Raw genomic sequence first — 15,453 nt, 5'->3', positions numbered from 1 at the left:
GATCACGCCGCGTGATCAGCTAATTTGCTACTGCCCGCCGGCTCCCTGATAAGATTTTTGCGGGGGGGGAGAAGCTCCTTGCCTCCGTCTCTTTTTCTCCCTCCTCGCTTCTTGGGGCTCCACCAATGGGGAAGCAAGGCCCACCCAGCGCCAGGCTTTGGGCTAACACAGAGGTCTGCAAAGTTGGCTGTTTTAAGACTGGTGGACTTCAATTCTCAGAATTCTGGGAGTTGAAGTCCACCAGTCTTAAGAGCCAATTTTGCAGATCCCTGCCTGGGCTAATATGATTGATGCCCTTGGTGGACTTCAACTCTCAGAATTCTGGGAGTTGAAGTCCACCAGTCTTAAGAGCCAATTTTGCAGATCCCTGGGCTAATATGATTGATGCCCTTGGTGGACTTCAATTCTCAGAATTCTGGGAGTTGAAGTCCACCAGTCTTAAGAGCCAATTTTGCAGATCCCTGCCTGGGCTAATATGATTGATGCCCTTGGTGGACTTCAACTCTCAGAATTCTGGGAGTTGAAGTCCACCAGTCTTAAGAGCCAATTTTGCAGATCCCTGGGCTAATATGATTGATGCCCTTGGTGGACTTCAATTCTCAGAATTCTGGGAGTTGAAGTCCACAAGTCTTCAAGCTGTCAGGTTTGAAGACCCTGGGTTTTTTTTCTAAAGGGTTAGGGGGTGCAAGGGTCTTGCAACTTGACAGCTTTAAGACTTGCATGCTTCAATGCCAGAGTTCCTGAGCCAACATGACTGGAGGAGGAATTCTGGGAGTTGAAGTCCACAAGTCTTAAAGCTGACAGGTTTGAAGACCCCTTGGGGTTTTTTTCCTAAAGGGTTAGGGATGCAAGGATCTTGTAACTTGACAGCTTTAAGACTTGCGTGCTTCAAATGCCAGAGTTTATTGAAACTAAAAACAGTGTACCATCCTATGTATTTTCGGTTTTTAAAATGTGGCTCTCAAAATAAATTTCAATCGTGGTTTTGGCGAGATTTGGCTCAGTTGAAAAAAAAGGTTGCCCACCACTGCCTTAGAATATTATGTAATTGGCTCCATTGATTATAATATTCTAATACAAATCTGTGTTTTTAACACGGAGATTATTATTGTTATTGTTGTTGTTTGCCACCCATTTCCCCACAAGCAGGGGTGGGTTCCTGCCAGTTCTAACCTCTTCTATAGAAGAGGTTCCACAAATCTACAGTGCCGTTTTGAACCTGTTCCAGCTCCCTCCCCCGCCCATCATTAAGATGAAGAGCGAGAGGAGGAATTCTTGGAGTTGAAGTTCACAAGTCTTAAAGCTGTCAAGTTTGAACACCCCTGGGGTTTCTTTTCTAAAGGGTTAGGGGTGCAAGGGTCTTGTAACTTGACAGCTTTAAGATTTGCACACTTCAATGCCAGAGTTCCTGAGCCAATATTTTGGTTGCTAAGCAAGAGTGTTGTTAAGTGAGTTTCACCACATTTTACAAGTTGGGCCACACCCACCCAGTCACATGACTGGCAAGCCGCTCCCACTCCATCACATGACTGGCAAGCCACTCCCACCCAGTCACATGGCTGGCAAGCCACTCCCACCCAGTCACATGGCTGGCAAGCCACTCCCTCAAAGCAGGCCACACCTACAGAAGAGGTTCTAAAAAAACTTTGAAACCCCCCACTGCCACATGGTGACTCTGAATTGCATGCATTTCATGTTCTTCTTTAGAGAAAGAGTTTTAACAGAAATTTTAACTGCAGCACAACTATAGAAATACTTATCACAGGCAATCAATATTTATGTATTATAAATATTTATGTATTATGTATTATTAGAAGGAATATTATAGCTGAGAATTAAGTAAGAATTCAATGCAATCATAGCAAACTTTGCTAATTTGGAAATTAATTTGCTATTAAATTACCATTTACCATTGCAGTAGAAATAAACAGTCACTGACAATCTGCCACATTGAACTTGAAAGTACCAGTATATTCCAGTTTCTTCTTCGCAATTATCAAGTTAATACATCAGCAGATATGCAGGAGTTTCTTATTGGGCAAAAATGGAAGAAAGCTTCATGTGAAAGCTTTGCGTTTGGACACTAGTGTTCTAAATTAACTCAAAATCAATCACATACTTGGAAATTTACCAAGATTGGTCAATTCCAGCATATCATTTTATCCAATCACCTAGGCTCAGTTTTATCTCTCAGTCCAGGCTTCTAAAATAATCAGAAGCTAAATGAGAAATCAATTCTTTTTAGGTATTTTCAAACAATGACAGAGAGAAATTGTCAAGCAAATCTATTTTATACACTACATATTATACAATGGAAGGAAGGCACCTCCTTCCATTATATAATATGTAAAATATAGAACAGGATTCTTTCTCCGGGTATTTTCATCAAAACAAAAATACTAGTAAGGAAGCTTTCATTAGATGGCCACATGTTTTAATTTGAAACCCAGCTTGCTTAGTGGTAAGGAATCAAACCAGAAACTGGAAGTCCAGGAGTTTTAGTCTCTTCTTTGGCTGGATGACCTTGGGCCAGTCATGGTCTCTCAGTCCTAGGAAGGAAGCAATGGCAAACCATTATCAAAACCTTGTCAAGAAAACTGCAGGCATTTGTCCAGACACTCTGCTAGAAGTCAAGACTGACTCAAAGGCATCAAGGAGAAAAGTGTTAATTTTACAGAGAATAGTCCTTTATTTAAAGAACCCTCCAATCCAAATTCACTTTAAACTGGAGACACAGAGTTGCCCTTCAACAGTTGCATCTGCACAAAAATATTCAATATTCCCCAGTATGCCATGCTCTGCTGAATCTCAAATTATTTCTATATTTAGTACCATTTCTATGCAAAACTCTGCTCTTATTTTTGCCTCTTTCTTTTGACGCATCTCTCTTTTGGCCATGAAAAGGGCCACACTAATCCTGAGCACTAAACATGCCAATGGAGAAATCACAGTCACACCTCCCACTAAACTATGACCTGACTTGTTTGGTTGGTTCTGACTTAGTATTTGAGGTAAATCCAAAAAGTGTGATTTGTAAACATTGGTTGATGGCTTAGTGTTAAATGTGAACCCAGCCCTTTGGCTTATTCATTCACACCCAATGGTTCAAACAAGTCAAAGTTTAGAATAGGGCTGTCAAACTGGATTTCTTTGAGGGCTGGGTAAGCATTGTAGTTCTTCTCCGTGGGCGAGCTGGGGAAATGCATTTTTGTGGCCCATTTTTTTGTCAGGATGGCCTCCTGAAGCTCTTTGCCGGCAAATGGGCCACACAGGAGCCACCTTCACCCCTACCCCCATACCTCATTTTGGCTGCTAGAAGCACTGCGGGCCGATCCTTTGCCATTTCCAGGCTGGCCCCGTGGACCAGATTTAAGGACACCACAGGCCAGATCCAGCCCGTAGCCCTTGAGTTTGACACCCCTGGTTTAGAAGGATACAGTATATCCGATAGGGCAGAAAATTCCTCTGTCCTTTTTTCCATTAGTAGTTCAAGGCTTTGGAACAGAGCAAACCAGGAAATAAAGGTAAGCAAATATTTTTTTCTGGGAAACATAGCAATCCTTACCTTAATATTTCAAGTTCATTTTTCAGATATGATCTCTGTGTTTTTTTTTTTAAACTGCTGTTTTCCAGTGTAGTTTTTTTGAGCCAACTACATAAAACTACAGTTAGCTGCTTTTGCATCAGGAAATAATTAAGTACAGCACAATGTTTCCATTATGCTAAAACCTTTGTGCCTTATTGTTAAAAAAAAGAAGTATAACCTTTTGGTTGACATCCTACATTCTTCCTTCTTTGTGCCCAAGTCATGGTGATTTCCAAATGTAGTGATTCAATGAGTTATGCAAGATCAGAGAAAGAAAGAAAAAACTGTTTGTTAGGGGATTCCTTTCGTTCTTTAACAACAATTGAGAAAATATACAGTAACGCCAGAGGTCTCTCAATTGAGTGGTCAGAATTTCCTAGCATTTTGTAAGGAAATCGTCTGGATCGGGCCACTGCAGCAACTGAATGTATTGGGAGGGAGGGAGAGGTCTTAGTGCCTTTACCAGATAATGTTTTTCCCCTTTGTATTCTATTATTATAAGTCTTGGTATATAGTTATTTCAACACAATGATATTTACATAGCGTAATTCAAGTACTGCTATTCTGTTATTTACATAATTTAGAGATACCTTACATGCGTTTAGTGCTCAAGTTACAAATTAGTCATTGGTATCAGGATTACTCTCACTAGGTGATGCAGTTGTATAGTATTCCCAAAAGTCACAATTTGTTTATTTTTTTTCAATTTCCACACCCTTCTAAATCAATGACTCAGGGCAGCTTATAATTTAAAAAAATATTACAATTAAAACACTAAAACATTTTTAAAAAATAAAAATAAAGACATATCCCCAGAACTGTATGCGTTGTTAAGTGGAAAGTGGCAGGAGTGGAGTGGACACATAACTAGTGTTTATAGAGTGTGAGTGGGCCAGCAGAAGGAATGGGCCTCTGTGTGTGTGTGTGTGTGTGTGTGTGTGTGTGTGTACGCAGGCACGCAGGTGCGCGCTGTAGGTAAGTGTTCACTATGGTGTGCAGACAGGCAGGAGGTGCTTAGAGTATGAGAACCCCTTGTACTCTATAGTAGGATTTATCGGGAGAAAACTTGCAAGAGTTACTTGCAACCTTTCCTGCCAGCTTCCTCACTGACTTTGCTTGTGAGAAGCTGACAGGAAAAGTTGTAAATAACTATCATGTGGCTGAAGGACGTACCACGTTTTCCCAGAAATAAGACCTACCCGGATAATAAGCCCAATTGGGCTTTTGAGCGCATGCACTAAAATAAGCCCTCCCCCCAAAATAAGCCCTCCCAAAAAAATATTGCAACACAGCAGCAGCCATGAGGTGATCCTGCTTGCCGCCTCCTGCACCTCAAAAATAATAAGACCTCCCTGAAAATAAGGCCAGGCACTTACTTTGTGGGTCAAAAGAAAATAAGACCCTGTTTTATTTTCAGGGAAACACGGTAAGTATGATCCAATTGCCAAGCACCCAAATTGCAGTCATGTGACCTCAAAGGTACCGTGACAGTCGGAACTCTGAGAATTATAGTTATAAATACCACTCATTCAGCACCCTTGGAATGTTGAACAGTCACTGAACAAGTGGACGTAATTTGAGAACTACCTGCAAAGAAGAAAAAAGACAGATAGAAAGCATATATTCTACCAATATTAATTACAATTTGTAATATTCATGTTCTATGCAGTATGATTATTTATTTATTTATTTATTTTCCAATCAGAGTTAAATCTCACATTGGAAATGAAGAGATGAAAGAGGCACTCATTGCAATGTACATCAATTTATTTATTACATAATAAATAACTGAAGTTCATGACATGATATTGAGCCAAGGAAAATCAAGCAACAGCAGTTCAACTTTTCTCACCCCTTCCATGGCAGGATGCAGCCATGTACATTTCAGAGAATTGTTTTGTTCCAGGAATTAATCTCCTAAGAAAAAGTAAGATATATGACAGATGCTGCCCATATTTTGTGTTCGGAATGAAAAAAGCCTGATTCTATTAGCCACCTTGATTCTAGATCTGGTCACATAACAAAGCTAACAGAGATATGTTATGATTCATGTACTTGATTGTTCCTATATAGTCCCCAACAAACAATTGAACTAACTTTCCTTTTGCCATATTAAACCAGGGCTGATTCTGTATAGAAAAAATCAGCAGAAATGTGATCTGACATGTGATCTGGGCATGTTTAGCTTAAGAGAAAGAAGGACTAGGGGAGACATGATAGCATTATTCCAATATCTCAGAGGTTGCCACAAAGAAGAGGGAGTCAAACTATTCTCCAAAGCACCTGAGGGTAGAACAAGAAGCAATGGGTGGAAACTAATCAAGGAGAGAAGCAACTTAGAAATGAGGAGAAATTTCCTGACAGTGAGAACAATTAATCAGTGGAACAGCTTGCCTCCAGAAGTTGTGAATGCCCCAACACTGGAAGTCTTTAAGAAGATGTTGGATAGCTATTTGTCTGAAACGGTATAGGGTTTCCTGCCTAGGCAGGGGGTTGGACTAGAAGACCTCCAAGGTCCCTTCCAACTCTACTATTGTATTGTATTGTATTTTTTTCATTCCTTAGTCACCTTTTGCCACATTTTTCTGATTTTGATTTTCAAGAGCACTATTTGTATTTTATACCTAGCCCACATTTACTTTTCAAGGATGGCAATTACTAAAAAGACGTTTAGTTGGGACATCTGGACATCCTGAATGTGCAAATACCAGTGGTAGCATATGTAATAATGAATGAATAGCTCCAGAAAAGTTCATCCGAAGGAAATGCTTGTTCTGCAAGCAGATAAAAGCAGCATGACAGCAGTATATCATCTGAAATTCTGTTTTCTGCTGTCACTCTGGCCTGAATGTTCGTATTATGAGTATAGGTGCGTTAAAAAAAGGTCCAGTTGTGTCCAACTCTAAGGGGCATTGCTCATCTCCATTTCCTAGCTGAGGGAGACAGCATTGTCCAAAGACATTCTCCATGGTCATGTGGCTGGCATGACTATACACCGAGACCCACAGAACACTGTTACCTTCCCACCAAAGTGGTACCTACTTACTTACTCACATTTCCATGTTTTCAAACTGCTAGATTGGCAGGAGCTAAGGCAAGAATGGGAACTCACCCTATTATGTGGTGCTTGGGTCTCAAACTGCCAACCTTCCAGTCCACAAGCCCTGTGGACTTAACCACTAGGCCACTGCACATACAAATAAAGCTCAGAGAGAAGTGGAATTGAGACACAAAGTGTAACTATCTTCCTAGACTGGATCGTGAAGATGTATTCCAATATTTGACAATCTGCCTGCTATATCTGAAATAGTACAATATTAAAAGGATTTATATAACATAATTCAGATGTTTTAAAATACAGAGATGAACTTCAATATATGTAATGAACACAGGATTGTTTTACTATTTTGCTTGCTTGTTTTTAGGAGTGATTATTATTTGTATTTTGTTGTGTTAATTAGCTGAATCAACACTTCGTGGAAAGGCAACATACAATTTTAGCAATTAATGAAGAGTTGATATTTCATTTCAGGTAATTAAATTGTTCCTATACTAAATTAATTTTATATCATCAAGGATGAAATATAAGGAGACAAATCTGGTAGAACCACATTGAGAATCTCACATGAAAATAATTTTCAATAGAATAAACCAAAAGATATTATTTAGTCAGAAGAGTACCTGATTTGACAAATTCCTGAAAAAGCCAAAATTGATAAAGTTGGCCACACATTTCATTGTAGCAATTCTAGGTGGCAACCAACATACAAAACTACAATCCAAAGTATCCTCAAAATAGCATAAGAAACCAATATACAGACAACTAAAATAAAAATTAATCTATAATAAACTCAGAACTTCAGCCATATGGTTTTCCAACAAACTGCCTAATCCCATTGCTCAGGAACATAGTTACATAGGAGTTATACAGCCCTTGCCACAAGCAGATACTTTAGTTTTCCAGAGCTCAAGGCATGTTAAGGCATGATCAGATTCTCAATGTGATCCCCTTCAAATGCCCTCTGACGTAAACTACTATAGTAGTAGATGTTTACGGAGTTGATTATGTGCATTATTAACTTAATAAAATTAGACTTCTGGGCGTCCTGTTCTTATTAGGAGCTTCCTTTTTATGCTTCTAATAAAGTTAGAATAGGATGAATTTACTTTTGTCAGAATTGGTAATGCAATTGCCACCAATGAGGAAGAGGCAGATCAAGAGATATTTGTCTTAACACAAGAGCAGAGAAGAACACAGCTCCTGCACTCTCTTGCCATCTTTCCTGTTCACGTGTTAGGCTGAAGGTGACTTCCTCCCTATTGTTGCTAGCATGTGTTTCGATCATTATTTGATTAACAATATGCATTCTCCACTGGGGTAGCTATTTCAAGATATACAGGACAACTGGAAAAATAATTAAACATTTATTTTTCAGACTAAATTAAGGGTGAGTTAAAGATGTTATGATTCAGTGGAATTACTGCTTTACTTGTTCCCATTGTTAGTTTGCCAGTTAATCCTTTCCAAGAAGCTGAAATGCTGTTGTTACTACTGTCAAACCAGTTGCTAGAATGTCAAGGTCTTAACTTGTTTTCTTGTTAAACCACATAGTACTAGATAAAATAAAAGAAACAAGAACATAGGTTTTTAGTAAGGTATCTGTATTGTAGACTTGGGTAAGTACAGAGTATGTAAAAGGAATTTCCCACCTTCTGCTATAATGTGGTCATTAAGGCAAAATCTACTCCCTTCGTTTACATTCCCAGCTTCCACAATCTCTCACAACTCTCCCTTCTCTCAGGCTGGTACCATGTAGTAAGCATTATACTTTAGGTCAAATGTCCACTTCTAGAGAAAAAATATATAGTATATTCTGCTTAGAGATATTTACTAAAAATTATAACTTCTCCCACCAGCATGCATTCAGTCTCTCAAACTGTAAATTCATAGTTACAAAAATACTGAAAGCCAGTGTGGTTATTTTCAATGTATTAAATATATGTGGTTTTTTCTTTATTTGTTCATCAAGGTCCAAGACTCTCTGCTTTCACTTTCTACAGATTTCCTCCAGATACGGCATAGATATAAATTGAGTCATGAACCCACAGTAGGCCAGTTTGCCTGTAATTTCTTTCTCCTGAAGAGACTGGCATCTATTTGTCTGTAATAATTGGGCTAAAGGTTTGACTCCCAAAAGTCTGCTTGAGCTAGTATTTCAGCCAGCAGAGATACAAGTGAACACCAGCATAAATGCATCTGAGAAAGGCATAGAAATGCATTAACAATGGAGTAAGAAATTTCTCAGAGTGGAGATACTTAATTGGACTGCTTTTAATTAATAAGTATCCTTGTAAGTGCAACATATGCAATGTACAAAAAAAAAATCATGACCAGGGATGGTATTCAGACGGTAGTGGCAACCTGCATTCTCAAAATTCAAGCATTGATTGAATGCAGTGCATATCTTTCATAATTAAAAATATGAATGCATGAAACGTTTTTGCTAGCTTCCATTAATTATTGCTGAATTTCACACTGTCCAATAGAACGAGTGTTTGTGAACGGTTATCGCATAATGACTCTGCAAGGGAGTTTAAGGAAATAACAGTCACGGGGATTAATGTCAGATTTGAACTAAACTGGCAACCTTTATGAAAGTTCTGTAAATTCCAAAAGATAAAGTTAAAAGGAAAAATTAGTATGCTGGAATTTCTACTTTTGTGGCACACTGCAAAACATTAACTAACCTTCAAATAGGAATCTATCAGTGACGTGCGGTGAGGTTTATGACTGGTGAGGCACTGACACAGTGCTGAGTTTCAAATATTTTTAGACTTGTGGACTTCAACTCCCAGAATTCCACAGCCAGGCATGCTCAGTTCCAATTTAAAGCGACAGCATTTGTTTTTCTCCTTTGCTCCTTCTTTCTTTTTCTTTTTCTTCTCCTTCCCCTCCTTCCTCCCTCTCTCCCTTCCTCCCCCTCTCTCAAACACACACACACACACACACACACACACACACACACACACACACAGAAGTTGGATTGGACTATCTCTCCTACCCCTTCCCTCTCTCACTCACTCTCAAACAACCCCCACACACACACACAAAAGTTGGATTGGATATCTTTTCCAGTGGCTTGAAACAGCTCCTCTGCCATTCCCCCCCCCCCCCCATTCCCCTGCTGCCTTTCCCAAACACCTCCACCATTGCAAATGCAGCCTGCTGTCTGGATGGGAAATGCCTGGAACACAATAAAGCCCACCCACCACCTCCTGCTGGCAGGCTGGGGTGAGAGGAGAGGCAGAGAAGCTGGAGGGGAGCCGAGCCGAGCCTTCCAAAAGAAAGAGGCTGGGGGGAAGTGTGTGTACTACAGCATGGCTCTTTGCCTGGCTTCCTGCCTCCTCCTGTGGTCTCCTCAGTGCTCGCTTGTGCTCTCCCTCCCCAAGTGTAGTTTGATTGCAGATGGAGCCACGTTGCCTTTTCAAACTTGTAATCAGTGAAGCTGGGCTAGATTTTTATATAGTTTTATCCAGCTGTGTGTGTGTGAGAGAGAAATGAATGTGGGCCTGGGGAGGAAGTCACTACACTTGGGGAGGGAGAGCACCAGTGAGGTTAAGCAGAGTTGATTGCAGGTGGAGCCAAGTTGCCTTTTCAAACTTGTAATCTGTGAAGCTGGGCTAGATTTTTAAATAGTTTTATCCAGCTGTGTGTGTGAGAGAGAGAAATGAATGGGGGCCTGGGGAGGAAGTCACTACACTTGGGGAGGGAGAGCATCAGTGAGGTTAAGCAGAGTCATCCACGGTGAGGCAGCAAGTAGCTCAGCTTTTTCCTTTTCCTTTTTTTTTCATGATGAGAGTGGTGAGGCTGTGCCTCACTTGCCTCACCTGACTGCACGTCACTGGAATCTATACAGAGTGAATGACTTTTTCTCTTTTTCAAAGGAGGAAGTTCAACAAGCATGAGAGAAGTAGGTAAGAAAATCAAAGATTTTGGCTAAGGTACCTCCAAAGGTCAAATATTGTATATTCGTACTATTTCCTCTGAATTTGATTGATAAATTTTGTGGTAGCTCCAAGTTCCTAAATGCTAAAAAAAAAATGTGTCTCTGCCCTGGGGACCACCAACTGAATATTGCTGTTGGTGGAGATATAGGAAAAGAAGAACCAAAATCATGGGGACTATTGAGTCCCATAACTTTGATCTGTGTTGTTACTGCTAACAGTAGTTTCTGTGCAGGAAATAGTTATGTTAAAGTCAAAGAAAAGAAGTCAAAGTTTATTAGTTACTCATTTGAAATGATTTTTTACTTTTTATTTCAACATTTAAATAAACATTAAGTGGAGTGTTGTCTAAATTAACAATATATTGCCATTTACTTTTATATGCAAAAGGGGCAGACCTTCAATTGCATGGTTGTGGCTGCCATCTTGCTTTTTTTCCCCACCCACCCCTTAAGGTAAACACTCCTGCTGACCTTCCATTTAATGTACGTGATAATCCTGCTTTTTACTTCAGTGCAGTCCTCAACAACATGCCCCCCCCCCAACCCCCAGTCCATGGACAGGCACTGCGGCATGCCAGCAACTGGGCCGCTCAAACAAGCAAAGCCCCATCCGTGGGATGCAGGCAGCATGCAAAACCACATCCACAGAAAAAAACTCTTTCCGTGGAACAGTTCCTGGTGAACAAAAGATTGGGGACCACTGCTCTACAAGACAGATAATTTGTTTCAAATGACAAGCAAATGAATTTCAAGTCATAAATAAAGTTGAAGTGTGAACAAACATTGAAAAGGTCCATTGACTTTTGAAAAGTCAATTTTTTTCCCCAAGAAACAACTAAGGAGAGAGGAGGCATTTAAAATCTTTAAAACCACAACCTAAAGGAAGATCTAATCTCAGTTATGAACAGGCCAAAATAGCCATGTATTTGGAGGCTATTCAAAAGCAATCAACAGGAAAGGCTAGTATAACTTTCTATAGCACCAAATAGACTGATGGGGCTATTCACGGACATTCCCGCTTTCTTGGGCCAGCACACAAACAGTAGAATTTTCTTTCTTTCTATTGTTATGGGTTTGGTAAGTGGCTGGTCTAGTCATTTTCTTCCACTATATCAATAAGGTGACATTGTTGTAATGAAGACCATCATCCTTCCCTCAGATTGGCTTCAATTGCCAATTTGTTTCTCTTTGTCATCCCAGTCAAGATACTATAGAGCAGTGTTTCTCAACCTTGGCGACTTTAAGTCCTGTGGACTTCAATTCCCAGAATTCTGGGAGTTGAAGTCCACAGGACTTAAAGTCGCCAAGGTTGAGAAACACTGCTATAGAGGTATAGTCCCTTTAGTTGCTTTCATAAAGTTAGTCTTGCCTTTCATGCCTGTAAAGGAAAAGAATAGCTAATACGTGAAGTCAATGTGATGAGAACTGCTTTTTCCTGCTAACTCTTACCGACAATTACCCCCCCGCCCCCGCGGAATGTAGATGAAAGATATTTCTGGAGCCCTGACGGCCCAATGGTTTGAATGCAGCATTGCAGGCTAACTCTGCCCACAGTCTGGAATTAGATTGTGACAGGCTCAAGGCTGACTCAGTCTTCCATCCATCCAGTAAAATTTGGACTCAAATTGTTGGGGGCAATATGCTGACTCTATAAATCACTTAGAGAGGGCTGTAAAGCACTGTGGAATAGTATATAAGTCAAAGTGCTATTGCTATTGCTATCTCCAGCCTCAAACCAGCCGTACCCATTGAAACCCAATAGCATGAAAGCCCTTTGCACATATTTGGTTCAAGCCAGTCATAAACATGGGATTTCACTAGTGCATTTAAACCTACTCAGTGTTACAGCATTTATAGACTGTTTCTTGATCCGTTAAACCTTACAGCTGCTTAATAATTAAGCACAAGTTAGCTGGGCAACGTCACAGGTGATCCTATGAAGTGTCATGTAAAAATAGGAATGTAGCAATGCTGCATAAATATTTGGATCTCAAGGGGGGGAGGCTTGTGATTGAAGGTGAGTTAAATGTGAGTAAAGCCAGAGGCAGGATGTTGTAAATTTCCTGAAAGCCTTTTATCACACGTCTGGAATTTACATGATGGGAAACAGACTGTTTATTTTTTATGGATATCAGATACTTCTGAGAAATCTGTGCTTTTGTTTATGGGTTCTGCTGTGACAAGGACTTCTCTATGACAAAACAGTTTTCCTGTTTTTAGTAACTTCTTGAATGAAACAACTTTCAATCATAGACTGCTTAGAACCTAGCTTACTTCAGACATATTTTATTAAAATATTTTCTTCATAATATTGATCCCAGTTGGTTTCAATGATGTTGTCAGGCCTGGAAGCCATCTTGGGCCTTGGATCTTCAGGCCTGCCATATTTAGTGCTCTGGGAAACTGGGAGGGAGGATTGCATGGAGCTGCGGGGATTATAGTCAAAATAACATTCCTTTTCCTGAGAGTCAAGGCCACTCTGCCCTACACCTGGAGGAATGTGACTGGGGAGTATCTACAATTAGGACAGTCCATTGATTAGGCCATGTGATGGACCTGTGGGTGCTGGGGCAGGGCTTGGACTTTCTTTTGGGTGGGGAAAACCTGGAAGCTTTCAGATTCGTGTTTTCCCAGATGTGCCAATATGACATCTCTAATAAAATGGATCTTTGAAGAATGCCTAGCCTCAGAGTCTTCTTTTGTTGGGGGTGTTACTTGGAACCCTTACAGATGTACAGTATATCAAGTGAGGAAATGTACCACATACTGGATAGTTTGAACAAACCCCATTGAAACAATGTGGCTTACTTCGAAATAAATATGCACCATTTTCCCAGTCACTGGAAGTAAGAGTGCTTCAGTCCCAACTCCCTGGTTAGAATTAATATAGAGTCTTTAATTTGAATTCTTGCTGGAATGTAATATGAATAGTAATGTCAAAATGTATGTGTCTTTTGTTGTCATGAAAAGATGGACTTGTTGCTGCATTTTCACTATATCTATTTTGGTATAGTATGTTAAGAAAAACCTATGAATTGGAAATATATGGGAGTTTCTTTTGTTAATGTCATATCTTTGGCTTCCTTGTTCCCTTTATAATCCCCTTATCCCTTCCCTTTCTGTCTGGTTCCGTATTTAATATATTTGTTAGTGTTTTATTGTTCCTTTCCTTTAGGACTCCAAGGCAGAAGTACCTCTTCTAGTTTTCCTCACAACTATGGTGGGATATGTTGGGCTAAGGTACAATGACTAAAATTACCCAGGGAAATTCCATGATTGACTTTTAACTTGAACCAGTGTGTCTCAAATCTTAGATTACTACCTTAACTATCATTCTACACTGATGCTTTATTTACCATTTTCATCCTGTCTCCTTCAATTTTTATTTATTTATTTATTCAAATATGTACAAGATGACAGGTATAAGTATAAGCATGGACATGAACAAAGGAAATGAGTACAAATAAATGGGGACAGTAGGACAGGGACAGGGATGGTCATGGTAGGCAGTCACCCCCTTTATGGACCTCTTAGGAATGGGGTGAGGCCCACGGTAGACAGTTTAAGGTTGAAGCTGTGGGGGTTTGAGGATATAACAAAAGAGTCAGGTAGAGTATTCCAGGCATTGACCACTCTGTTGCTGAAGTCTTATTTTCTGCATTCGAGTTTGGAGCAGTTTACCTTGAGTTTGTATCTATTGTTTGCCTGTCTATTATTGAGGTTGAAGCTGAAGTAGTCATTGACAGGTAGGATGTTGTAGCAGACAATTTTGTGTACTATGCTTAGGTCAGACCGTAGGCTATCATATATATTTCTTGGGTTCAACTTCAGCCTGTCCTTACTCTGGCCTGCCTCCAAATTACACTCCAGTCTCCTAACTGGCAATCTAGTTTTCTTAGATTATCAGCTATCTGTGATCAGCTTGTGGCTTTTATGTGATTGTGCCCCAAATCTCCCTCAAAGTCAGGGGTGTCAAACTCGTGTCATCACAGCTTCATCACATGACGTATCACAACTTTTTTCCCCTTCGCTAAACCGGGAGTGGGCGTGGCCAGCCCATGATGCATCCAGCCCATGGGCTGCAAGTTTGTCAGCCCTGCTCTAAGTAAACCTTAGTCCCATGTCATTTCTAATACTTTTGAACACAGTAGTACTGATCTGAGAAATAATAATAATAATAATAATAATAATAATAATAATAATAATAATAATAATAGCCACACCCTCTCCCGAAGGACTCGGGGCGGCGTACAACAAAACATAGGAAATAAATATATCGACATACATATAACAAAACATATACCAAGACATATATACGACATATACAAGGAGGAGGTGAACTGATAGATAAAAACAAGTAAAAACACAATGTTTAAAAACCCCTAAATAAATTGAATGCAATTAAAATACCCCAAATAAAAAACCCGTCAGGAGCGATATAGTTGGATCAAAGTTGAGCCAGGCCAGCAACTTGAAAAAGGTGGGTCTTGAGCTTTACATGAAAGGAGCGGAGGTCAGAGGTATTCCTAATATCCGGGGGGAGGTCATTCCACAGGGCTGGGCCCGCCACAGAGAAGGCTCTACTCCTAGGCGCCGCCCCTCGACACTGTCTGGTGGACGGCACCTGGAGGAGGCCCTCTCTGTGCGAGCGGATTGGTCGCAGGGATGTATGGGGCAGAATACGATCCCGCAAGTAACTAGGTCCTAAGCCATGGAGCGCTTTAAAGATTGTTATCAAAACCTTGAAACGCACCCGATAGACCACAGGAAGCCAGTGCAGCTCGCGCAGGAATGGTGTCACATGGGAGTACCTAGTACTCCCCATAATTACCCGCGCGGCTGCGTTCTGGACCAACTGTA

This window comes from Natrix helvetica (assembly GCF_964273705.1).
Source record: "Natrix helvetica genome assembly, chromosome: 1".
Taxonomy (NCBI): Eukaryota; Metazoa; Chordata; class Lepidosauria; order Squamata; family Natricidae; genus Natrix; species Natrix helvetica.
Note: the sequence above shows the minus strand (reverse complement) of the source record.